Source organism: Stegostoma tigrinum, chromosome 25, assembly GCF_030684315.1.
Source record: "Stegostoma tigrinum isolate sSteTig4 chromosome 25, sSteTig4.hap1, whole genome shotgun sequence".
Taxonomy (NCBI): domain Eukaryota; kingdom Metazoa; phylum Chordata; class Chondrichthyes; order Orectolobiformes; family Stegostomatidae; genus Stegostoma; species Stegostoma tigrinum.
In genome coordinates this window covers 20,733,397-20,760,450 of record NC_081378.1, presented here as the reverse complement: position 1 = coordinate 20,760,450, position 27,054 = coordinate 20,733,397, and the positions used below count along the sequence as shown (strand labels likewise).

Genomic DNA, 27,054 nt, shown 5'->3' with positions numbered 1-27,054 from the left:
GATCATTTGCTGTATTTTACTTCAGACACAATGTTTCAGATCTAATTTTACAAGAATCAAAGTTTAATTCAGAAGCATGCTTCAGTTTTCTTTGAGGTGGGGAAGCAAGTGTTTGTGCACAAGAAACAGTGACAATTGTCAAAGTGTTTTTGCTTGTGAAGCTTCTAAACCAGAGGAGTTTGGATAAAAATGTGTAAGTCATTAGGACTCAGAAAAATATCAGAATTGTGGAAGTTTCATGCCAGAGGACTCAGACCAGCATTGTGAAATAGCCTACTGCTCAAGCAAAAGAAACCGGGAAGAGTCGATGATGTAAAAACCTGAAACAGTAAGGTAGGAGTTAAATGTCTCTAGTATTGAGTATCTCTTAAGGATAGTGCAGGGAAACAGGCTGAAACTTTGTTTTGCTGTTCATTTTAGAGTATTTTTAATTGTATGATCTAGATAGACGATAGACAATAGACAATAGGTGCTGGAGTAGGCCATTCGGCCTTTCGAGCCAGCACCAATATTCATTACATCATGGCTGATCATCCACAATCAGTATCCTGTTCCTGCCTTATCCCCATAACCCTTGATTCCACTATCTTTAAGAGCTCTGTCTATCTCTTTCTTGAAAGCATCCAGAGAGTTGTCCTCCACCGCCTTCTGGGGCAGAGCATTCCATATATCCACCACTCTCTGGGTGAAGAAGTTTTTCCTCAACTCTGTTCTAAATGGCCTACCCCTTATTTTTAAACTGTGACCTCTGGTTCTGGACTCACCCGTCAGTGGAAACATGCTTCCTGCCTTCAAAGTGTCCAATCCCTTAATAATCTCATACGTCTCAATCAGATCCCCTCTCATCCTTCTAAACTCAAGTGTATTCAAGCCCAGTTGCTCCAATCTTTCAACATATGATAGTCCCGCCATTCCGGGAATTAACCTTGTGAACCTACGCTGCACTCCCTCAATAGCAAGAATGTCCTTCCTCAAATTGGGAGACCAAAACTGCACACAATACTCCAGGTGCGGTCTCACCAGGGCTAACCGGTCTATAATTTCCTGTTTTCTCTCTCCCTCCTTTCTTGAAAAGTGGGACAACATTTGCCACCCTCCAATCCGCAGGAACTGATCCTGAATCTATAGAACCTTGGAAAATAATTACCAACGCGTCCACAATTTCTAGAGCCACCTCCTTAAGTACCCTGGGATGCAAACCATCAGGTCCCGGGGACTTAGCCTTCAGACCTAACAGTCTATCCAACACCATTTCCTGCCTAATATGAATACCCTTCAATTCGTCCATTACCCTCGGTCCTTCAGCCACTACTGCATCTGGGAGATTGCTTGTGTCTTCCCTAGTGAAGACAGATCCAAAGTACCTATTCAACTCCTCTGCCATTTCCTTGTTTCCCATAATAAATTCACCCGTTTCTGACTTCAAGGGCCCAATTTTAGTCTAAACCATTTTTTCTTCTCACATACCTAAAAAAGCTTTTACTATCCTCCTTCATATTTTTGGCCAGTTTTCCTTCATAGCTCATTATTTCTCTTTGTATTGCCTTTTTAGTTATCCAATGTTGCTCTTTAAAAGCTTCCCAGTCCTCCAGCTTCCCGCTCATCTTTGCTATGTTCTACTTCTTCACTTTTATCTTTATACAGTCCTTAACTTCCCTCATCAGCCACGGCCGCCCCTGCCTCCCCTTAGGATCTTTCTTCCTCTTTGGAATGAACTGATCCTGCACCTTCTGCATTATATCCAGAAATACCTGCCATTGTTGTTCCACTGCCATCCCTGCCAGGGTATTGAACCATTGAACTTTGGCCAGCTCCTCCCTCATAGCTCCATAGTTCCCTTTATTCAACTGCAATACTGACACTTCTGATTCTCCCTTCTCCCTCTCAAACTGCAGGTTAAAACTTATCATATTATGGTCACTACCTCCTAATGGCTCATATAGAACATAGAACATAGAACATTACAGCACAGTACAGGCCCTTCGGCCCTCGATGTTGTGCCGACCTGTCATACCGATCTCAAGCCCATCTAACCTACACTATTCCATGTACGTCCATATGCTCATCCAATGGCGACTTAAATGTACCCAAAGTTGGCGAATCTACTACCGTTGCAGGCAAAGCATTCCATTCCCTTACTACTCTCTGAGTAAAGAAACCACCTCTGACATCTGTCCTATATCTTTCACCCCTCAATTTAAAGCGATGCCCCCTCGTGCTTGCCGTCATCATCCTAGGAAAAAGGCTCTCTCTATCCACCCTATCTAACCCTCTAATTATTTTATATGTTTCTATTAAGTCACCTCTCAACCTTTTTCTCTCTAATGAAAACAGCCTCAAGTCCCTCAGCCTTTCCTCGTAAGACCTTCCCTCCATACCAGGCAACATCCTAGTAAATCTCCTCTGCACCCTTTCCAAAGCTTCCACATCCTTCTTATAATGTGATGCCCAGAACTGTACACAATACTCCAAGTGCGGCCGCACCAGAGTTTTGTACAGCTTCACCATAACCTCTAATAAAAGCTAAAACACTGTATGCCTTCTTAACAGTGCAGCCAACCTGGGTGGCAACTTTCAAGGATCTGTGTACATGGACACCGAGATCTCTCTGCTCATCTACACTACTAAGAATCTTACCATTTACTTTACTTTGAGATCCCTGATCAAATCCGGTTCATTGCACAACACCAGATCGAGAATTGCCTCCTCCCTGGTAGGCTCCAGTACAAGCTGTTCTAAGAATCCATCTCGGAGGCACTCCACAAGCTCCCTTTCTTGGAGTCCAGTACCATCCTGATTCTCCCAGTCTACCCACATGTTGAAATCTCCCATAACAACTGCAGTGATACCTTTGCGACAGGCCAATTTCAACTCTTGATTCAACTTACACACGACATCCTGCCTACTGTTTGGGGGCCTGTAGATAACTCCTATCAGGGTCTTTCTACTGCTTGCTTTGTTTGTTTCCTTTATTTTGTCCAATGAAATTCTGTTTTATTGTTGACAAACATAAACAGCCACATGCACTTCTATTTCAGTGAGTGTCCACCATTATAGCCAAGTATAACATATAAAAATATAATCAATCAAGCCAGGGCTCAATCCAAGAGTTATTTTCTCATCAACTTGTTCAGAGATGTTACAGCACAATTGTAGAGAAGGTGGGACTTGAACCTAAGCCTCATGGTTCAGAAGTAGAGACACCATCGCTATACCACAGGAAGCCCTTAGGATTCATTCTGGGATATACCTGTCCCCCAGTGCAAAAGTAATTGCTGTTATTATGCAATAACATTCTTGTTATCTAAGAACACTGCCTTTTCTGTAGTCGCTCAGTGGCAAGGCTCACAAGCAGCAAAGAAGCAGGTGAGGATACAGGGACAACAAGGTGTAGAGCTGGATGAACACAGCAGTCCAAGCAACATCAGAGGAGCAGGAAGATTGACGTTTCAGGTCGAAACCCTTCTTCAGAAATGGGGGAGGGGAAGGGGATTCTGAAACAATTAGGGAGAAAGTGGGTGGGGCATCAAAGATGGATAAAGGAGAAGATAGGTGGACAGGAGACAGACAGGTCAAGGAGGCGGGGTTGGGGCCAGTGAAGGTGAGTGTAGGTGGTGAGTGAGGGAGAGGTCAGGTCAGTCCACTGAAGACAGACAGGTCAAGGGGCGGGATGAGACTAGTAGCTAGGAGATGGGAGTGTGGCTTGAGGTGGGAGGAGTGGATCGGTGAGAGGACAGATTAAGGAGGCAGGTACGAACTGGATAATAAAATGTGAGGCTGGATGAACACAGCAGGCCAAGCAGCATCTCAGGAGCGCAAAAGCTGATGTTTCGGGACTAGACGCTTCATCAGAGAAGGGGATGGGGAGAGGGAACTGGAATAAATAGGGAGAGAGGGGGAGGCGGACCGAAGATGGAGAGTAAAGAAGATAGGTGGAGAGAGTATAGGTGGGGAGGTAGGGAGGGGATAGGTCAGTCCAGGGAAGACGGACAGGTCAAGGAGGTGGGATGAGGTTAGTAGGTAGATGGGGGTGCGGCTTGGGGTGGGAGGAAGGGATGGGTGAGAGGAAGAACCGGTTAGGCAGGCAGAGACAGGTTGGACTGGTTTTGGGATGCAGTGGGTGGGGGGGAAGAGCTGGGCTGGTTGTGTGGTGCAGTGGGGGGAGGGGACAAACTGGGCTGGTTTAGGGATGCAGTTGGGGAAGGGGAGATTTTGAAACTGGTGAAGTCCACATTGATACCATTAGGCTGCAGGGTTCCCAGGCGGAATATGAGTTGCTGTTCCTGCAACCTTCGGGTGGCATCATTGTGGCACTGCAGGAGGCCCATGATGGACATGTCATCTAAAGAATGGGAGGGGGAGTGGAAATGGTTTGCGACTGGGAGGTGCAGTTGTTTGTTGCGAACTGAGCGGAGGTGTTCTGCAAAGCAGTCTCCAAGCCTCCGCTTGGTTTCCCCAATGTAGAGGAAGCCACACCGGGTACAGTGGATGCAGTACACCACATTGGCAGATGTGCAGGTGAACCTCTGCTTAATGTGAAATGTCATCCTGGGGCCTGGGATAGGGGTGAGGGAGGAGGTGTGGGGGCAAGTGTAGCATTTCCTGCAGTTGCAGGGGAAGGTGCCGGGTGTGGTGGGGTTGGAGGGCAGCTTGGAGCGAACAAGGGAGTCACGGAGAGAGTGGTCTCTCCGGAACGCAGACAGGGGTGGGGATGGAAAAATAGCTTGGGTGGTGGGGTCGGATTGTAAATGGCGGAAGTGTCGGAGGATGATGTGTTGTATCCGGAGGTTGGTAGGGTGGTGTGTGAGAACGAGGGGGATCCTCTTTGGGCGGTTGTGGCGGGGGCGGGGTGTGAGGGATGTGTTGCGGGAAATACGGGAGACGCGGTCAAGGGCGTTCTCGATCACTGTGGGGGGAAAGTTGCGGTCCTTGAAGAACTTGGACATCTGGGATGTGCGGGAGTGGAATGTCTTATCGTGGGAGCAGATGCGGCGGAAGCGGAGGAATTGGGAATAGGGGATGGAATTTTTGCAGGAGGGTGGGTGGGAGGGGGTGTATTCTAGGTAGCTGTGGGAGTCGGTGGGCTTGAAATGGACATCAGTTACAAGCTGGTTGCCTGAGATGGAGACTGAGAGGTCCAGGAAGGTGAGGGATGTGCTGGAGATGGCCCAGGTGAACTGAAGGTTGGGGTGGAAGGTGTTGGTGAAGTGGATGAACTGTTCGAGCTCCTCTGGGGAGCAAGAGGCGGCGCCGATACAGTCATCGATGTACCGGAGGAAGAGGTGGGGTTTGGGGCCTGTGTAGGTGCGGAAGAGGGACTGTTCCACGTAACCTACAACGAGGCAAGCATAGCTGGGGCCCATGCGGGTGCCCATGGCCACCCCCTTAGTCTGTAGGAAGTGGGAGGAGTCAAAAGAGAAGTTGTTGAGGGTGAGGACGAGTTCAGCTAGGCGGATGAGGGTGTTGGTGGTGGGGGACTGGTCGGGCCTGCGGGACAGGAAGAAGCGGAGGGCCATGAGGCCATCTGCATGCGGAATGCAGGTGTATGGGGACTGGACGTCCATGGTGAAAATGAGGTGTTAGGGGCCAGGGAATTGGAAGTCCTGGAGGAGGTGGAGGGCGTGGGTGGAGTCACGGACGTAGGTGGGGAGTTCCTGGACCAAAGGGGAGAAAATGGAGTCCAGATAGGTGGAGATGAGTTCGGTGGAGCAGGAGCAGGCTGAGACGATGGGTCGACCAGGGAAGGCAGGTTTGTGGATTTTGGGAAGGAGATAGAAATGGGCCGTGCGGGGTTGGGGAACAATGAGGTTGGAGGCTGTGGGTGGGAGGTCCCCTGAGGTGATGAGGTCATGAATGGTGTTGGAGATGATGGTTTGGTCCTCGGGGGTGGGGTCATGATCAAGGGGGCGGTAGGAGGTGGTGTCCAATTCCCTGGCCCCCAACACCTCATCCCCTGGTTATTAATACATCAAATTTCCAAGAGACCCAGTGCACTTTAAGACATGCCCAATAAATTTGTAGTCAGTTTAGTTTTTTGTACACTCAGGATGATGTGGCATGCGCTGTTCGGTTGCAGAGGAACATCTCTCACTGGATTCTGTGGTGAGGTTTGCTGGTATGGCCTGGTTGGATACAGTCAGTAATTGCTGCTTGATTATATCTGCCACTCATTGGGATGTACAGCCCAATACCTGACATCATACAGGCACTGAGCTTCATAGACCACATTCCTCATTTGTGTCACAGGCAGAATATTTTTGGCTTGACAGCAGCATCCTGTTAAGTCAAACACCACTTTTGTTACTACTGCATATTAGCAGCATGAAACGGTTAGCTTCACCTGTTGCTCAGGCGAAGTACATTCACTTTAGCAGGGTAAGCTGAGGTAGGCTGGGGACTCTTCAGAACCAAAAGCAACTGTCGTAGGTTCGTTTGTGAATTTGTGGTATTCTGTGAGAAATGATCTGATCAGGGTAGCCATTTTGATGCACCCTATTTCAGCATCCGTTTTGCACAGTGGACAAATGACATGAGCCCTATTTCCATGTTTTCCAAGAAGCTGAATCTTATAGTACATGGGACTGCAGGGATTCTTATTGACCATTGAATGTAGATTTGCAGAAGACTGTAGTGGAGGACCATCTAGCTGATTTCTCAACTGGAACATTGAGGAGAGGGAGCTCATTAGATCATTACATTTGAAAGCTGTTGTTATATGCGGGATGGGCCCATTAAGACATATAAGGAAATTCTAACATGCAGCTGCAGATTTGTGTTTTAAGAATGGATCATCTACATGTCAGAGATATGCAAGAGGAGGTGGTTAGGAGTCAATCCACTGCAGGCATGGTATTTGTGAAACTCAACAAAGATGTCTGAGAGCTGGGTCTGATGGGTAACCCATAGCAACACCGTTTATTTGGGTGTTTTTAATATCAATAATGCCATACCTGACAACATGATTTGCTGTAAGATAACAAAGTGTGAAGCTGGATGAACACAGCAGACCAAGCAGCATCTCAGGAGTACAAAAGGTGACATTTCGGGCCTGGGCCTTTTTCTGATGAAGGGTCCAGGCCTGAAATGTCAGCTTTTGTGCTCCTGAGATGCTGCTTGGCCTGCTGTGTTCATCCAGCTTCACACTTTGTTATCTTGGATTCTCTAGCATCTGCAGTTCCCATTATCTCTGACCATGATTTGCTGTGTTTTTCAGTTCTGTGAATACTGACTCACACAACGGTAGCAGTCCAGATCACCATGAAATAGTGCGGTAGTGAAAATAGCTTCTTTCGAGTGGTACGTTGGTGAAAAGGCTAACAATGTCAAATGGACACATTGACACTACATTGCTCCCAATCTGCAAGCACTGAATGGTCCTTGCAAATGTAAAGAAACCCTTCATTGTGTATGTGGAAAACTTGCTCAGAATTGGTTGAACCAATTTGCTCAGTCATGTGGCACTTCAGATTAGGTAGGGAGTGACAGAGCATCATTTGACCAGTCCATCTCCTCTCCACCTATTTTCTCCTCTATCTATCTTCTATCCGCCTCCCGCTCTCTCCGTATTGATTTCAGAACCTCCTCCCCCTCCCCCATTTCTGAAGAAGGGTCGAGGTCCAAAACGTCAGCTTTCCTGCTCCTATGATGCTGCTTGGCCTGCTGTGTGCATCCAGCTCTACACCTTGTTATGTCAGATTCTCCAGCATCTGCAGTTCCTACTATCTCTGAATCACTTGTGTGTGTTTTGTTCCCTCACTTGCATATGCCAGCCGTATGACCAAACTGATTTTTATATATGACCAGACTTTTCCTTGCACTTTACCAAGGTGAGTAAATGTATTCCTGAGCTTCTTTTGGAGTAAGGCTGCCCTGTAATGATGAGCAGCAGGTCCAATGGAGACAAATGATACCCTTCATTGAGAATGGCCTGCATTTGTTGACGTTATCACACTTGTTGAGGGTGAGTAATCCAGCCCCTTTCTTGTGTTTAATGATTTGTAAGTCTAGATACGCTCCCAAACATTCACATTGCATTGGAAATTGGACATATCATTCGTAATCTTGCCATATATGTGTGCTAGATCAGATAGGCACACCTTCGTGGATTTTCTGTCTTCAGAGGACACTGGTATGTGGTGGAATAGCTGGGAGTATACGAGTTCGACTTCAGCAAATATCTCTTCCCACCTGATGTGCTATTAACTGGTTCATTCTTCATGGCAATATCTCTGCCAGTCAGGGGTGGCTTGCCCGCCAATCCTCTCGTGGAGTGTGAATGCTTTAGTTTTCATTGATAGTTCTGGCAAATTGCCCTGATGAGTGCAAGTCAACAAGTTTTGATGAAGTGTCTTTTTTCAGTAATACTCAAGTTGTCTACAGCCAATGACTACTAGTTATATAAAAGTTGTTCATATGTATAGCTTTGTAGAAGGATTTTTGTTGCTTATCCCATATCGATAATGTTAGTTTCTTAACTTAATACATGTTAGCAAATAGTTGAAGAAAACTGATGAATCAGTATTTATTAGAATATCTTTTAATAGGGTTACTGAAGTTATTAAATAGGCCATTCTTAGGGTCAGCCTTATTTCAGTTGTAACATTTTCAGATTACACCAAATGTGGAAAAATTGTAAAAGCCATGGGGATTCTGTGGAATTTCAAAAGCATATAAGTGGAATGGTTGACAAATGACAGACAAAATTTAATGCAGCAAAGTGTGATGTGATTCATTTTTGTGAGAAAAGCACAGAGGTATCTGGCTGTGTACATTATTAAAGGTAAAATGCAGGCTGAAGAATTAGTTAGAGAAGTGGGTGACGTCATGTGTGTTCTCATTAGGGGCATATCTTACCAAAGCAAGCAAGTTATGTGCAGTGTGTATAAAGTCGTGGTTCTGCTTCATTCCATCCAGTACTGGGCGCTAGACTTTAGGAAAGATGTGAGAGTAGCGGATAGGAGAAAGATTCACAAGAATGATGAACAGCCGCTGGAAATTAATTCCAGGGATAAGAAACTTCAATTATGTCGATAGGTTGCAAAGTCTGGGTGTTTTCATTAAACGAGGAAAAGCTGAGAAAAGATCTGATTGAAATGATGGAGAGAAACCGTTCCCATTGCTGGATGGATAGAGAACAAAAAAGGCTGCGATTTTAGGTGATCGGTTAAAAAAGCAAAGGCAAAAAGAGGAAAAACCATCTGACACAGTGAGTGTTTAGGATTAGGAATATGCTGCCTGCAAATGTGTGAAGGGAAATTCAGTCAAGACATTGAAAAGGAATTGGATGATGATCTGATAAGGAGAAATGTGTAGGGCTATGGGGAAAAGGTAGGGAAATGACTCAAGCTGAATTACTGCTGCAGAGGGCTAGCATGAGCATAGTGGGCTCAACGGTCTCCTTCAATGCTGTAGGCAATTTGTGATTCTTTTAACAGTTCAGCGATCTGTTCAAAATTAACTTCAAATGTTTTGTTGAAGGGCAAAGGCAAAAGGTTAATTTACGTAAAGATTAGTAGCCATGATGTGGAAGCGTGGGTGTTGGACTGGAGTGGAAAAGATCAGAAGACAGACAACACCAGGTTATGGTCCAACAGGTTTATTTAAAGTCACAAGCTTTCAAAGCATTGCCCCTTCTTCAGGTGAATTCACCTGATATCTTGTATAAAGATTAATTCATACCATTTGTAGACTGCTGGGTACTCTGTTCAACACTTTCCTCACGTAATTGTTTTATTTAAAAGTGAACTACAAGAACAGTTAGAGATAATAGGAACTGCAGATGCTGGAGAATCTAAGATAACAAGGTGTGGAGCTGGATGAACACAGCAGGCCAAGCAGCATGTGAGGAGCAGGAAAGCTGATGTTTCGGGCCCAGGCCCTTCATCAGAAATGGGAGAGGGTAAGAGAGTTCTGAAATAAATAAGGAGAGACAGGGAGGTGGATAGAAGATGGGTAGGGGAGAAGATAGGTGGAGAGGAGACAGACAAGTTAAAGAGGCAGGGATGGAGCCAGTAAGGGTGAGTGTAAGTGGGGAGGTAGGGAGGAGATCGGTCAGTCCAGGGAGGACAGACAGGTCAAGTGGGCGGGATGGGGTTAATAGGCAGGAAATGGGGCTGAGGCTTGAGGTGGGAGGAGGGGATAGAAGAGAGGAAGAACAGGCTAGGGAGGCAGGGACGAGTTGGGCTGGTTTTGGGATGCAGTGGTGGAAGGGAGATTGTGAAGCTTGTGAAATCCACATTGCTACCATTGGGGCTGCAGGGTTTCACAGGTGGAATATGTATCGCTGTTCCTGCAACCTTTGGGTGGCATCGTTGTGGCAATGCAGGAGGCCCAGGATGGACACGTCGTCTGAGGAGTGGGAGAGGGCATTGAAATGGTTCGCAACTGGGAGGTGCAGTTGTTTATTGCGAACCGAGCGCAGGTGTTCTGCAAAGTGGTCCCCAAACCTCTGCTTGGTTTCCCGATGTCGAGGACAGTTAAATTTCTTTTGCATCTTGATTGGCTTCATGGACATTTCTGAATAGATTCCATCAATAATCAAGAATCTACAATCATGGTTCTTGCTTCCCAGCCTGAGGCAGGTCTGTTTGGGCACACTGAGGACGGTGCTAAGAATCCCAGGAGTTATAAGAGGTCTCTGTATATCCTTTATGTCCTTATGGAGAAGCACAGTAAGTAGTCTTCCCATGTGTTGTTGTGTGAATAGGAGTCTTCATATCAGCTTATTTTTTTAACCCAATCAGGCATGAAAAATGATTGATGTGAAACCTCATCCCAAGTTATGTAAGTGCTGCTCAGTTTTAAAATTGATTAAATGATATTTTAAGCAGAAGTAAACTATAAATAAATTCAAATAGGAAAGAAATAGATCAAAGGTGTGGAGCATGAGTAATATTTTTTGGTTTATTCAAAATAATACTTTATGTTAGTACTGAATAAAATTGCTAATTTGAGCAGAGTTACTTTTGCAGGCTTGAAATGATGGCAAAACACTGTGGATGCTGGCGATCTGAAGGAAGAACACATCCAGCAGGTGAGGAAACATCTGTGGAGAGAAACAGAGACAATACGCATCTCACTTTTTTCTTGAAGTCTGAGTTACGTTGGATTTTCGGGAGAGTTTTTGGCGACAAGGTGTAGCAAGCTTTCCCAAGGCTGTGTTAGTGTACTACCGTTTAGCAAACTGTGCAACTTCTTGGCTGAGAATTGCTCAGCAGCAAGGCAAGCTGCCTGGCTTTGTGACTGTGCTAATTCGCACAGCAAGGCAAGGCAGGGATTCTGTGACTGGGTATGTCGGCGCTACCTCAGTGAGATGTAAGAAAGGAAGTGGGTAGCCCTGATATGTAGTCTGGGCCATGAGCTGTTGCCTCTCCCTATGCATACGGTGTCTCCATTGAGCCTTCAGGACAAGTTGCTGATGTGCCATGCAATGGAGGTCTGTGCTTCCAGAGGGCACCGCCAGCGCACAACAGAAATGCCAAAGATGGCCATGTTGGGATGTCAGATGTCAAATGCCATGGAGGAGGAGTGAGTGCAGCTGGTGTCCCTTGATCATGCCTTAGGGAATGGTTTGTTCGTGGTGGTCACTTGGACCAATTGGGGAGCTGAATCCACCAGGTACTTTTTCTGGTTCCTTGTTGAATTTTCCTGACTTCAGCTTTTCCTGAGCTTGTTTGGTTAGTTGGGTAAGATGGGAGGCTGAATATTAATGAGGCAATTTGTGGCATTAACAAGGAGTTTAATAAGTGGCAATCCCTGTCAGTTGGCATCTCGCCGCTGCCTAATGAGAATTTTGCCACACCGCTTGTGTAAAGTGTAAAAGATGGAGTGAGATGATCCCAACAATCGAGATGGGCTTGGCTGCACATGTCACCTGATTCCCTCACACTAACCACCATATCATTCAGACATGGCACTGTTCTCAGACAACAAGAAGGTTATTGCATGATATGATGAGTTTGGTTGAGATGATTGTGTTGAAGGCAGAGCTGCAGTTAAGAAGTAGAAGCCTGGCATCGGTATCTTTATCATCCAGATGCTCCAGAATTGAGTGTTGGGCCATGGAGATAGCATGTGCTGTGGACCTGTTGCGCTGACAAAAAAATTGCATCGGATTGAGGCATGCTGAGTGAGACACTACAGTTGATCATGTGTGAATCTGGTTTGTTTCAGTCTTACTGCCCTATCGTATTGTAGATTCCTATCCACCTCATCAGTCAGTATCCTCTTGGGGAGAAGACAATGGAGTTTTGGATGTTTTTCTCATTCATTCACAGGGTGTCAGTGTTGCTAACAAGTTCCAAATTTATTTTGTTTAAGAAGGTGGTGACTGTGAGCCATCTCCTTGAGTGGATTCAGCTGGCCGCTTGCACCATGTTATGTACAACCAAACTGCATCTGTGAGCCCATTCCACAGGTACCAGCCATCCTCACCCACATCCAGCATTCCCCACAAATCCCCATCATGGCATATCTTAGGTAGAATTATAAGATGCTTAGGAAGCACAGGTTCATAATGCATGGTTCTCCTGTGATTTGTACTGAAAGGTTGCAGCAGTATTATTTAGCACACAAGACCAAGTTACCTCGCTCACAGATCGGACCAGGCTGCAGCTCAGTGCTGATTGCTTGCTCTGTTTGTGTTCGCTCACTGAGCACCTACGTAAGTATCGGGTGCATCCTTGCATTGTCAGGCCGTGCCACGCTATGCCTGCATGTGAGCATGTTGGTGCTTGAGCCAGTGCCAAAAGATATCAGTGCTGTCATATTGGTGTGCACTCTAGCACAGACATGCTGCCTTTAAGAAGAAATATTGAGTGATGAGACGTCAATCTAACACCTAAAGTAGGTGCCAGCTACCGGCTCAGCAAACACACTGTACCTTTATTCAACCAAATGGCTTGGTTAGAAACTGGTCCAGGCACTCCTCAATTCAGTCTAGGGGGTAGGTACTGCTGCTGCTCAGGGTGGCCCAGTAATATCACTCATTGGCACACGGTCCAGGGGCTTGGCCACTGTCAAGTTGTCTGCTTGTGATCCTCAGGGATCAGTCTGAGTAGAATCCAGGGATCAGGCAGTGGTCAGTCAGGGAAGTGCGCATTTAAAAGTCAGGGTTCTGCATACACCACGTCCACGGGTCTGTCCTGCCACATCTACGAGCTGCTTGTCAAAGCCGTACTGAGGCCGCTAGCAAATACAGTGTTGGGATCCATCCATTGATCATTCAGGGCACAGCAAGGACGGTTCCCATCAGGGCAGTGGGAGTATCATTCCCGGAAAAGATGGAGGAGCCAAAGAAGGGGGTTAGTTATAGCAAAGGCATTTTCAGAGGAAGGTACAAGGATGGCGACAGAGGGAACTAAGGAAGTCCCGATGTGTGGTATTCAAGTCAAATGAGTGGGGCCATTCCAGGGATTGCAGATTCGACCTCTACAAGGCTATTAGAGATGCGAAGAGGCAATACCAAACTAAGTTAGAGATCAAAACTAACCACACGGATACCTGTCATCTCTGGCAAGGCCGACACAACAAAATGAAGCAGAAAGGAATTGCAGACAAAAATACATCCTTCCCCGCTGCGCTGAATGCATTTAACAGTAGGTTCGAACAGAAGGTCGGTGAAACAGTGCCGCTCGCCCCAACAGCCTCAAATGCTCCTGTTTCCTCGGCCACCGCTACAGATCGACCTTCTTGAGAGTGACCCACGGGAGGCGAACAGCCCAGATGGAGTCTCCAGCTGTGCACTCACATCCTGTGCGGACCAACCAGTGGCAGTATTCGATGACATTTTCAACCTCTCCCTATGACAATCTGAAGTCCCCACCAGCTTCAAGAAGACTGCCATCATCCCGGTAGCAAAGAAAACACATGCAATGTGCCTCAGCCAATACCGCCGAGAGGTTCTCATCTCCAAACCATGAAGAGAGGTTCGTCATGGCTCATATCAACTGTAGCTGAGCTTTTCCAGCAACTTGTTTTTGTTCCTGAATTACAGTAGTTCTTTCATTTTTTATGTTTACTGACAAACTGAAATGTATGACTTGGCTTTTGAAAATAAAATTTCTATCAAAAGTAAAGAAACAACAAATTACAATAAGAACATCAAATATAGGAGAAGAATTAGGCCATTTATGGACGATATTATTTCTCAATCCCATTTTTCTGACTTGTCCCGTTAACTTTGATCCCCGCACACATTAAGATCCTATCTGTCTCTGTCTTAAATACACTCAATGATTTGGCCTCCTCTGCCTTCTGTGGCAATGAGTTCCATAGATTCACTCCCCTCTGGTTTTAGAAATTCCTCCTCATCTCAGCTCTTAAGCATCATTCCTTCAATCTTAGGCTGTGCCCTCAGGTCCTAGTCTCTCTGACTTGTTGAAACATATTTTCCACTTCCACTGTACCCAGGGCTCTTAGTATTCTGCAAATTTCAGTGAGATCCTCCTTATGCTTGTAAATTCCATCAAGTACAAACCCAGAGTGCTCAATCACTCTTCATGTGACTAGCACTTCATCCCCAGGATCATTCTGGTAAACATCCCTTGAGCTCTCTCCAAGGTCTTCCTTTAAATACTGGGCCCAAAACCAGTCACAGTATTCCAAATGCAGCCTGACCAGAGCCTTGTAAAGCCTCAGCAGTACATCACAGCTCTTGTGCACTAGCCCTCAGGGTCAGAGCCTTAAGACTGGTTACTGTACAATTGTACAGTTGTAGACTGTCATTAATATTAAACTAAAGATTATAGTAATGAAATTATTACAGAAAAATGAACATTATTTATACAATTCATGATGATACCTTGCAAAACACAACTCTAGTGAGTTTTGAGAAGATTTGTAGCTCTGGTTGAGGTTCCGGATGTAAGTTTGCTCGCTGAGCTGGAAGTTTCGTTTTCAGTTGTCTTGTCACCATTCTAGGTAACATCATCGGTGAGCCTCCGGTGAACATAAATAGAAAGCGGGACATAACACCAGCGCTTCACCGGAGGCTCACCGATGATGTTACCTAGAATGGTGACGAAACGTCTGAAAACGAACCTTCCAGCTCAGCGAGCAAACTTACATCCAAAACACAACTCTCTTTAAGAGTAGAGGTAGACTTGTCGTAGCCCTGTTTGACCACAGGCTTCTCTCTCATCAGACGGAGAGCGAGCAAGAGGAAGAGAGAGAGAGAGAGATGTCCGGTGGTGGTTTAACCTGAGGGTTACCACTTTGCAAGCAAAGGAAGAAGTTGAGAACGAGAGTCCATCATGGTAACCTCAACTACTGCAAGAATCAAACCTATATCACTGACATTACAAACCAGTCCCCCAGGCTTCTTAATACCATTAACAGGACAAAATTGAAATGACTATTATCTTTACATGTTGCGCTCGTAATTATTTATCAAACATTCCCAAGTTGGTTTCATAACTAAATTTAATTATTGCAGACTACTTATGAAGTTACCCTTTCTTTCCTGAATATAGACATGTGCAAACATCCTGGTTTAATTGTCTTGCTGAACCTGTTTATTGGCGTTCCCTTTCTCCTTGGGAATAGTTCACAAGGCGCAACCCAGGACACATTATCATGTGACCTTCATGCACGCACAGGCTGCATATCTTCTGTTTATAGAGTCACAGAGTTATACTGGACAGAAAGAGACCGTTTGGTCCATCCAGTCCATGCCGAACATAATCCCAAAATAAACTAATCCCACCTGCCTGCTCGTGGCCCATATCCCTCCAAACCTTTCCTATTCATGTATCCATCCAAAAGCCTTTTAAATGTTGCAGTTGTACCCACATCCACCACTTCCTCAGGAGGTTCATTCTACACGTGAACCACTGTCTGTATAAAAAAAATTCTCATCTTAAAAATGCGTCTCCTAATCTTGTAATTCCCCGTCCTAGGGAAAAGGCATCTACCAACAACTCTATCTATACCTCTCATTAATTTATAACGTTCGATCAGGTCACCTTTCAACCTCCTATGCTTCACGGAATAAAGTCCCAGCCTATCCATCCCTTCCTTACAATTCAAAGTTTCCATACCTGGCAACATCTTGGTAAATGTCTTCTGAACCCTCTCCGGCTTCACTGATATCTTTTCTTTTGCTGGGTGACTTGAACTGGACATGAACTTCCGCAAGAGGCCTCACCAATGTCCTGTACAACCTCAACATAACGTCCCAACTCCGATAGTCAAACGACTGAGCAATGAAGGCAAGTGTGCCAAACGCCTTTTTATCCGCCCTGGCTACATGTGACACAAACTTTAAGCAATACATCCCTCTGCTCTATAACACGACCTGAGGCCCTACTCTGTTTGTTGTACCAAAAGGCAATACTTTGCATTTATCCAGATTGAACTGCATCTACCATTTTCAGCCCTTTGACCCATTTTATTTCACGGACTGGTGTGACTATCTCATGGAGCTGTTTGTGTTTGTATCACAGGGAGCTTGTTTAATTGCTGTCCCAATACGGTGGCATCAGTACAGATTGGTGCTGAAGGTTAAGATTGTAACGGTCCCATATTCCAGACTGATTCCCAATCATTCCCAACCCATAACAACCTCCACCATAGAAACTCACCTGAAACTGGATACTGGATGGCTATCAATCCCACCAGAACAGGCATCCTATTGTAATCATGGTGGACAGGCTTTGGAGAGTCAGGAGTTGGGTTTACTGCCATAGGATTCCAAACTCCTGACTTGCTTTTATAACCACTGTCTTCGTATGGTGAATTGAGTTCAGCCTTTGGTCCCCAGGATTTTGATCGTGTAGGATTCATCAATGATAATGCCACTGAATGTAAAAGCGTGATGGTTCGATTGTGACTTGTTGCAAATAATCATTGCCTGACATTTGTGTACAGTGAATGTTACTTGCCACTTCACAACTCAAGGCTGTGTATTGTCCAAGTCTTACTCTACTTGGACATGGATGCTCAGCAACTGAGGTGCTGCATATGGTGCTGACCATTGTGCAATCATCAGCAAACATTTCAACTTCCGTCCTTATGGTGGGGGGTGGGGATGTGGGTGGGGGTGGTTGGTGGGCACGATTAAGGAAGGAGTTGAGGATAATTGAGCCTGGGACAATACCTGGATAATACTCCTGCTGAAATGTTCTGGAAGTGAAATGACTAAAATCCCCTTCCTCCCACCTGGGGATCTGCCAATCCCTCTAAGATGAATTGTTTTCCTCAGTAACATTTACTTCTCAGGCAGTTGCATATAAGACTGATTGGCTTTTAAGCTTTGATATTGCCAGCCTAGCCGAAAGGAGCCATTGAGGCCAGTGAGATGTCTGTGCTCCAGAGGAACACAGAGTTCTGGCACAACAATATTAGTGACCTTCTACATTCTACAAAGGCAAGTGTCGCCATCTTCTGCCTGCTCCCTCACTCTCTCTCTCTCTCTCTCTCTCTCTCTCGAGCTCTGCATTTCTGAGGGTAACAATCCTTTTGGCCTCTGGCATCCCGAGCTTGTCATTTTTAATGAATGGCTCTCTCAGCCTCTTCAGAACACACTCCATTGACTTTTACACATTACAGCTTAGTGAACATAGCTCTTCACTGTAATATCTAAGATCTCTCTCTGTCCTTCTCTCTCTACAGGCTTCTTCTCACCTCTCTAACCTGTTCTCTCTGATTCTGTCAGAGTAACATAATCCATTATTACAAGAGTGTTTGCACGGCCATTTTACAACAATACTTACCTGCTCAGCTGGTCATGCTTTGCTTCACAATGCACACCCTGATGCTTCAGAGAGGGAGACCCTGACAGCAGAATGTAATTGAGTGAAAAACCTATTCTGATTTTCAGGAAGGTGAGCTATACCAGCCAGTTGTGGCAGCTGTTATGCAGGAGCCTTTGAATCCTGGAGATATGCAGAAATCTCTGATAATGTGGAGGCATATGTAGAAATGAGCAAATCACACTATGAATGCAATGGATGCAGCCATTCATTCCCAAGGAGCTGGCCTGTTTGGATTTGTCTAATGTCTGAGCCAGTGCACACACCTCTGCCAAATCTCCACGTACCTCACTCAGTTCATCCAGTGTAAGCCAATTGATGGATACAGATGCACGGTCAGCCGAGGACTCAGTATCTGTGCTCACTCCAGCAACTCTCTGAGTGCCAGAGGCCTGCAACTCCCTGATTGCCAATCTTGTAATTATCATGTAAATTCGGACATACTCAAAACCAGCAAAGTGCGTGTACCTGTCATTGTCCCAGGTTCTGCCAATGACGTCATGGTGCACCTCAAAGACATTATTATTTATTTAATGTGGAAGTATCTCACTTCAATTTATATCCTCAATATATCCATTGTCAGCGGGCAATATGTCTCACTGACCATTGCTAACTAACACTTCTTGGACTAAAGACCCACGCAAGACCCAAACTCCGAAAATCTCACCTGCTATGCAGAGTGGCACATATATTTAGTACTGCAATATACATTTAGTCAAGGTAGCAGACAATCCAACACACCACATCATTGCAATAAGAGTTGGGCATTCAGCCCATTGAGCTTGCTTCTTCAATCAATTAGATTATGGCTGATCATCTTTCTGAATGTCACTTTCCATGTTATCTTCATATCATTGTAAAGAATGCAACGTGCGACCTCTCAACTTGATTTTTCCTAAGAGAACTTAGTGGATTCTGTGAAGTGCTTCTTCCCTCAAAGGTTTTGTTATCACAAGCCTGTTGCTGAGAAGTAGAAGATCAACTACTATTCTCAAATGCTTCCCTTCTTCATGATATTTATGTCAGGCCTGTTAAACAAGTTTTCATGGTATTTGTACTTTGACCAAGCATCAGGGCAGAGCTTCCTGATCAGAGTGCTTTTGTAGAATCCCTGCAGTGTGGAAACAGGCCCTTTGACCCAACAAGTCCACACCGCCCCTCTGAAAAGCATCCCACCCAGACCCATGCCCCATGCCTAACCCACCCAACTGAATATCCCTGGACACTATGGGCAATTTAGCATGACCAATCCACCTAACCTGCATATCTTTGGAGTGTGGGAGGAAAATGGAGCACGCAGAAGAAACCCATGCAGACGTGGGAAGAATGTGCAAACTCCTCACAGACAGTCACCCGAGGCTGGGATCAAACCTGGGTCCCCGATCCTGTGAGACAGCAGTGCTAACCACTGAGCCACTGTGCCACCCGCCTTGGTGTACGTGCTTGGCTGAGGAGCCAATAGTGTGAAGCTATCGTCTGTGGGATTATGACTGACCACCTCTAAGTCAGAATCCCATCTAAGTGTAACGATACCCTTGTGCCGCAGATCACTGGCTGGCCTGGGATAACTGACTCCGCTTTCTATATCAGTCTTTGTGTTTCTCGAATTTTCTGTAATTCTTTTCAGGAGCTGACTTATTATAATTCGTTAAGTTCTTATTCCCTCAATAAGCACGAAATCTTGTGCTTCAGCTTGATCCAGTGTCACTTTTGATGATGTATCAGCAGTGGTTTGAGTTTCCCTGGCCACATAGACTGCAGCGTAATTGTGTTGAACCAACGTGAGTCTGGATACATATTGGCATTTTTATTGTGATATAATGGTGAGGTTTAGTATTTATGCACCTAATATTGTTTGTCATTTGGTTTCTGAGAATTGTAATGTAAGCATATTAGTATGTCTGTGTTTTTAAGAGTAAACAATTCCCGTTCAAAACCCTACAAACCACATCATCCCAAGGGAGAGGAATTTATCCAGGGTTCTGAGGGAATTGGCCAGAGTGCTTAGGGGATTATTTTCCAGATTCTGATTGTCTATTTCAGTCTGTGCTGGGAACATGTTGGAGGGTGAAGCATGTATCAAGCTCTGGGGTGCTGACATGTCTTTCGCTGTGTAACACTTGCTAAGCAGCATCCAAAGGAAGGGGGTTGAAAGGAATAAAATTGTCTGAGAATAGGAAGATTTTATCAATGGCAGGCCAGGTTGCTGGCATGTAGTTGTTTGAAAAGAAGTGAGGATCTTGAAGTTCTTCTTTAAAAGGGGAAGAAAATGAATTGGAGCTGCATCTGGGATTGAATTGCACTGGAAGAATCAAAATCAGGAGCATGATAATAGTTAAAAAAAAGTTATCCACCATTCCAGAAGAGGAATTGAAATTTAATTACTTCCAACTCAAAGACTTGACAAAGGAAAGGGTCTTCCTCCCTTGTAAATGAGATGGACTGGATCCTGCTAGAGATTGCGGAGGCAGTGGCCAGGTAGTATTGTCATGAGAGTGTTAATTCAGAGACCTAGGTAATGCCCTGAGGACCTGGGTTTGAATCCAGTTCAGGATGGGCAATAAATGCTGCCCAGCCAGCGATACCCTCATCCCCAAATGAATAAAGAACAAAGAAAATTAAGCGCTTGATGTTCTTAGAATTGTATTAGTGTCTGTAAGCTGCCCTGAAGTGTATTTAATCCATTACAAAGCTGTTGTCTTTGTCGAATGTATCAGAGTGCTGGAGTTATTTCTACTGTGTACTTAAAAATCTTTGAACCTTGGTTATAGACTAGGTACATTCCAAGCACTCATTCTTCTCATGTCAGCCAGGACTTCTTGATTGGGTCATATTAACAGACCCAATCAGAGAACTCATATTCAATGAGGTCCACCTGGGTGACTTTGTTACAATGACTACATCCCTCGCTGTCTGAAACCATAGACATAGGCTGGTCCTTGTTCTCAAAGAGTCTCCAGAGGCATTTTTGCAGAGGGCCAAGTTCTTCCGACACAGTGTCCAACACAGGGCTCACCTTGTGCGCCAGCAGGGACTTGGTGAAATTTCATTCTCACTTCTTTCAGTGCAAAGACATCAAGGCAGCTACTTCCATTTGTCGACCTCTAATCAGAGGCCTCGACAACGTGAGGGTGAATCCATGGGTTCTGACAGTATTTTCCAAAGATTCCCATGGGCTGGACATGTTTTGCTCCCGCACTGCTTGTTGATTCATGGCTTTTATGTGGTCCACCTGCTTATTCAGGACCATTACACCATCCTGAACCTAATACACTCCTGTTCTAGTCCTCGCTTAGACCATGCTTCTTACCGATGTGGGGCTATTTACATGATTCTTACAACAAACTTCATCCCCTGTATCAAACTGTCTCTCACTGGGCAGAGTCTTGGATGCAGCTGTGGAGCTCCTGATGCCATTTCACCCTCCCTGCTCATGTCCAAGAAGATCAAACTCTACCTGGTACAGAGTCTTTTGTCCATTAGCAGCTCTGCCAGTGCTATCCCTGTACTTGCATGTCGGGGTGGGGTGGGGGTGTCACATTGGTTCTTTAATCAAACAGGAACTGGGACACTTTGGTATCTAGTGAGGCAGTAGGCTGTTTCTTCAAGCCAGCCTTCAAAGTTTGGAGTGCGCTTTCTACCAGGCCATTGCCTGATGCATAGCATGAAGCTGTCCATATATGTTGAATGCCACACAATTTTAAGAAATAACCAAATTCATGGCTGGTAAAAAATTTCCAGATATCCGGAACCGATACTTGTAGGACTCTCTGTGTTGCAAACAATGCACGTAGGTTTTCTATCGTCATCCCAGTGTTTGATGAATGGACTCTATGTACCTCCAACCACTTTCAGTGGATGCCTGTCATGACTATGAAGCCTGAACCCATGAAAGGACTCACAGAGTTGATGTGTACGTAAGACCAAAGTTTACCTGGCCATTCGCACTGATCTGGGGGAGGTGCTGCTGGTAATGTGTTTTCCTTGTTGACACTGTGGACACTGGCCCACTGCTGTGTCCAAACCTGGCCATCAGACATAGCTTCTCACCAGCATCTCCTGGATGGCCCTGGTGAAGCTCACTTACTTATTTGACCACAACTGCTGCTTTGGACAATCATTCTTGCTCTCTGTAAGAATATGTCATCCTATACCATGAGGAGTTGCGCTTTCCACATCCAAAAAGGTTCAATTCTAGTTGTGCCCACCCTTTAGTTACCCCCATCAATACCAGTTGTTTCAGTTTTTGGAAAAGACTGGAAATTCCTCCATCCAAAGTGTGATATTTTTAGCCGTGACTGGGATGATGTCCAGAAAATTGCAGATCATTTCAGACTCTTTCATTAGTGGGTACCACCAGTGGAATGTCTGCCAGTGAGAGGCAGTTGAATGCATCTGCATTCGCCACCCAGCCTCTGGGCGGTGTTCTATCTTGTAATTGTAAACACTGCGCACCAGAGCCCATCACTGTCTTGTTCTCTTTCAGAAGGCCAAGTAGGGGTTTGAGGTCTGTGATCATCACAACTTACAATCCATAAAGCTATTGGTGGAATTTCCTGGCTCCAAATATGACCGCCCATCCTTCTTTTTCTATCTGGGTATATTTACACTCTGCATTAGCCAAAATCCTGGATGCATAAACTATTGGGTGTTCCTGTAGTTTGAACCAACTATGAGCTAGCACTAACCCAGTGCAAAATGGGGAAGCATCACATGCGGATAGAAGATCTTTCTATTATAGTTTATTATAGGGTTATAGTGTGCCAACACCTGAGAAGCTGATAGCTGCTACTTTTCTTTATGGAGAGCGAAGGCTTGTGTCTGAGACAGTTTCCAAGGCTGACCTTTTTTTGAGGAGTTGATGCAAAGGTGCCAGGATGGACACCAAGTTACGTATGAACTTTTCATGATAATTTACCAGCGCAAAAATTACCTGAGCTCCTGGACAGACGTGGGAGCCGGGGGACCTTTGATTGCACTCATTTCATCTTCCAATGGGTATAACTCAGTCTTGTCAACAGTGTACCTCAAATAGGTCATTTGGTGCACCTGGATCACACAATTTTCCCTTCTTAGGAATATGCCTGCCTTCGAAAATCACCTTAGGACTAACCAAGTCTCTAAGACTTCCTTTTAGTTTTCCTTGTTTTGAGGACGCCATGGTCAGAGATGGCAACCTGAGGTAGACCTTGCGAAATGTTCTGCAATGTCCACTGAAAAATTGCACAGGCTAACGATAGCCCGAAAGGCATGTGGTACAAGCCTTTACAGGTATCAGGCATAGCATGTTTTTGGGAATCCTGTTTGAAATGTAATTGTAAGTAACCAAGGCCGAGGCTTGGCATTATTTTGGCATTTTGCTGTAGGCTGTCCAAGAATCACACTTATCTGGATATGTCCTCAGTGATGCTATGCAAATTGCCTGCACTCAAATGATATTCCCAACATCAGTTGGATTGGCCAGCGGGTCCACTTCCATCACAATCGCTTGCAACTCACGTGCTCCACTTGCCACATTTTTCCAGTGAGAAAGCCGGTTGTAGCGCCTGTTTGAGATGCAGCTCAGCTTTAGCTGGCAGGCGGTTTTGCACAGTTACATCATTAATCCCAATCACCAGATGGTCACCAAGCATTTTGTTAATGGGTGATGCAGATTAAGAGGCTTCTGCCATCATCATAACCTGGTCAGAAAATCCCAATACAGATTGCCATCATTCTTGAATTTGTGAGTAAAAGTGATATTGCCTCAGAACGACAGGAGGCTTGAGGTTTCAATATTCTGGAACAATGTCAGTCAATTATTCAATTCAAAATTTTAGTTTTAGTATTTGGTGCCTCAGGGAAAGTAAGGCTCCTAATGAGAGAAAACGCTGCCACTCCACAGGTTGTCAGGAGAACTACCCACTGTTTCTCATGTGCCACAATGCCATTTGGGGCAGAACAGTGGCTTGGTGGTTAGCACTGCTGCTTCACACCAAGAGGAACAAGCGTTCAATCGCAGCCCCAGGCAACTGTCTTTGTGGAGTTTGCATGTTCTCCCTATGTCTGCGGGGTTTCCCCCCACAGTCTAAAGGTGTGCAGGTTAGGTGGATTAGCCATGCTAAATTGCCCATTAGGTCCAGGGATGTGTACATTAAGTGCTTTAGCCATGGGAAGTCAAAGGTCGCAGGGATAGGAGGGTGAGTCTATGTGGACTTGGGCGAATTGGCCTATTTCCACACTGCATGGATTCTATGATTCAATGATTTGCTCAGAAATCTGCATTCTTTCCACACACTGGGCATTGGTCTCCACGGCAGGGTTGAATAGGTCAAGTTGCCTAGAAAAACACATAATATAAGAAATATTTAACCCCAGCTCAAAGATTGCTGTTGCAAGAGAATTTCTTCAGGATTGTGCCTTACTCTTGTCACACTAAAATGACGCCACAGAGGCCAGTATCCCATTATCAAGTCAGCCTTTATTTACAAGTGCACAGTACTTGACACTGGACCAGCTTCCTCAGAGCCAGCTTTCAGAATGAGCAGAACCTCTGACACTCCTATTTTTATCTGTCAGCCTGGGCTCCCTTATTGGACCAGATCAACAGCCCCAAAACAAAAAATTCATATTCTATGAGGTCCAGCTGCTGACCTCGTTCCAATCATGACAGTTTGAAAGTAGTTGTGTGTCAGTTCATACTCTTGCTATGAAACAAATTGGCTTATTCTGCTGAAATTCTGGACCTGGATGAATTCTGCACCTAATTGTGTTGAAGATGCATTTACAGCAACCACCAAGAGAAACCTGGAATTGAAATGAGCTGGCATACCTGAAATATAGTAGTTTATATCTTAGCTTCCAAAATGTCAGGTTCCATGTTTGCTCCAAATATCCAAGCTACTGTTGACCTTTTGTCAAAAGTGTCTGAAAGGTTATAGGATTGTAACCAAATTCAACATGCACTCCCCTAGCTGGTTAGTCATTGCTAACAACTCGGGCATACCATTGACAATCTTCGATTGTCTCCATTTTCTGAGAGAATGCTATGATTCCTTTGTCTGGAATGAACACAAACCAAACACACTCAGTTTCAGACTTTCACACTGCCCAAAAACATAAAAGTCATTCCATGATGTTCTGACCCATTTAAAGAATTTTGTACAGCTCTGTGCAAAGCACTCAGGCAGACTGTACTGATATCCCTTGATCGGGATAGAGCACAGACTCAACAGAACAATACCAAGGCTGGAAGGAGTAAAGTAAAAGGTTAATTTGGCTTTTTTCTATTGAATAGGCAGCTAAAGGATAAACTAATTGAGGAATTTAAGACGATTAAAATAGATGACAAGTTGGATAGAGAGAAAACTATTTTATCTGCCGGGGGATTCCAGTACAAAGGGGGAAATTTCAAAATTTGCTCCTGGTCGTGTCAGAAGCACTGCCTAACACAAAGGTTACTGAAGATCTGGAACTCTCACATGCAAAGTATTCTTGAGGCTGGTACTGAATGGAAAAAGGTGACGAGAAATTTGCTTCGAGTGACATTCCACTGAACTCATTACTCGGTGCTCTGCAATTTGTGGATTGGAACAAATGCCGCACTCAGGATCAGAGATGATTCAACGCTCTTTATTAAAAACAAGCAGTTCAAACTTATATTCTCCTTCTCAAAGTTTTGGTCCCAATCTAAAACTCTCAAACCTACTGTTGCAATTCCGTAAGCCTCCTTCTTTCTCATTCAAGACTCAAAGTGTCTTTCATTTGTTCTTTCTCTCTCAATCAGCAAGGAGCATAATAAAAATTCTGAAAAATGCAAATAAGGGGTCAGTGACAAGTGGCCATTAACGTAAAAGGATTAGTAGAAGGATTGGGGAGGAGACGACAAGTCACTTACAGGATCAAAGGAGTCGGGAATCCCCCTTCTACAAAGAGGAGAGCAGTCGGGTACTCCCAATCTCATTGGGACTGATGGGTTGAGTGGTGTCCTTCTGCGCCCTTACTATTTCAGCAGTTTCTGAATATTCTGAAGATGTGAACAAGAGGAAGGTGCATGGGGGAAGAGAGCAATGGAGTGGCAGTTCTTTGAGTAAATTTTAGCTGGGCAAATATGGACATGATGACTGAACGGTCTTCTTCAGTTCTGTAAAGATTCAGCACTGGAATCTTATGGGCCCTGAAAAAAGTTGGCTGTGGCAAGAAATTGACTAGAATTCGTGTGTGGTGAGAAGACCAGTGAGGTCTTTCTCAATATCCAACACGTTGAATTTTTCAACTAAATTCTGGACATTGAGAAGAGATTCTAAACACACTACAGTGAGCACCCCTGAGGAAAGGAGATTGTTGCATGTTCTTGACCTCATGTCTCATCAATATTTAGCTTTCTATTGTACCACCCACTACGAACAAAGTAGACGTCAACAATTCTTGTCATGCAGGGAAAGCGAGCAACTCTGTTGAATCGCCATGGACTTCAAATGACAAGGGCTCCGAAAATACCAGGCTTTAAGAGCCGTCATGGTGCATATCCGATCCACTTTCAGGACCTGTAATTCAACATTGCACCACATGACACACCAGCAGCTACAACAAGGGCACTGTGCACTCAGTGATAGGTATTCAGTCCATAGGGTGAACAAGTTTGCATCTCAGTCTTGTTCATTTACTAGTTTACCGTCCTCTCTAATTTGAGTCCACCTGGAAGTTCACAGCATCATTGCCTTGCTTTGCCTTTTTGTCCTGATGGTGTCAAGCTTCTTGATGATTGAATGAACAAGGACTGCTTCAATATCAGAGGAATCACAAATAGTGCTGAACATTGCTCAATCAGTGAACATCCCCATTTCTTACCTGATCATCGAGGGGAGGTGATAAATGAAACAGTTGAAGTTGCTTAGGCCTAGGACAGCACCCCGAGGAAGTCCTGCAGAGCTATCCTATAGCTGAAATGACTAATCTCCAACAAAGTTGACCATTTTCCTGTGATTCCAACCTTTGAGGATTTTGCCCCAATACCCATTGATTCCCATTATGCTCGGGCTCCTTGATGCCACACTTAGTCAAATGAAGACTTGATGTCAAGGGCTGTCATTCTCACCTCACTGCTGGAACTCAGTTCTTTCATCCATGTTTGAATAAATGCTGTAATGAGGTCAGGAGCTGAGTGGCACTGGTGAAACCCAAACTGGGCGTCACTGAGCTGGGTGTTGCTGAGCTGCTTGATCGTGCTGTTACTGACACCTTCCACCATTTTACTGATGGTTGAGACTAGACTGATGGGGTGGTAATTGGCTGGCTTGGATTTGTCGTGTTTTTTTATGTACCG

General features: G+C 45.0%; 1 long non-coding RNA gene across 1 annotated transcript in view; it reads left to right on the top strand.

The window, feature by feature from the left end:
- Positions 1-10,536: 10,536 nt before the first annotated feature.
- Positions 10,537-27,054, top strand: part of LOC132210979 (uncharacterized) — a 28,938-nt gene continuing 12,420 nt past the window's right edge. Inside the window, exon 1 of the long non-coding RNA XR_009447244.1 lies at positions 10,537-11,032. This is a non-coding gene — a long non-coding RNA (uncharacterized LOC132210979). The remainder of the gene's footprint in view (positions 11,033-27,054) is intronic.